Source organism: Quercus robur, chromosome 5, assembly GCF_932294415.1.
Source record: "Quercus robur chromosome 5, dhQueRobu3.1, whole genome shotgun sequence".
Lineage (NCBI taxonomy): Eukaryota > Viridiplantae > Streptophyta > Magnoliopsida > Fagales > Fagaceae > Quercus > Quercus robur.
The window spans coordinates 87,977,868-87,978,638 of NC_065538.1; positions in this window are offsets into that span (position 1 = coordinate 87,977,868).

Below are 771 nucleotides of genomic sequence, written 5' to 3' on the forward strand. Positions count from 1 at the left end.
TTAGGCCAATTAGTGTGTGTTTGGATACCACTTATTTTGCTGAAAACTGAAAATTTTTTGGTGAAAATAATAAAAAATTAATTTATGGATTACTGTTCACTGCTGAAAACACTGTAGCTTTGCCTTAATGCACTGTTCGTGTCCCATGAACAGTGCAAGAGGTGCTGGTCAAAAAAAAAAAAAAAAAAAAAGGCAAAAACACACACGTGCAGACGTGATCCAATCGGACACTTAGTCCTTCTTTTCAACTGTTTCAAGGACTAAGTTAGTTTTAGGAACCAAATCAGTCAATTTTGAATCTGATTGACTTTAGCATAAAACTCTGGATATATGAATGAAATTTACCCAAAAATAAAATATAGTACTTTTTGTTGAGAAAAGATTTTCCAAATCCTAACCATCACTGCACTTTTGTTTTTGGCTCTACTTTTTGCATGACTTAATTATTATGAGGCCCTCTATAGATTACTCATAGACTTTAGTAGCACAACCAATTTGTATTTTCTATAATGTATGTATGTATGTTTTTTTTTTTTTTTTTTGGAGATTCTAGTATGCATGTGGCTTCTCCTTTCATTAATGAATCACATCTTCCTATGGTTTTAAAAATTGAAACAGTTAAAACATTGAAAAAAATGTTTGGTATTCAATTTTTACCTGTTGAACTAATGGTTTTTATAGTTAAATCATTGGGTTTTATGGTTTTTATCAGATCAATTGTAGGTCTCGTTCCTATTTCCTCTTTTGCAGTCTACTTTTGATTTTGGTCAT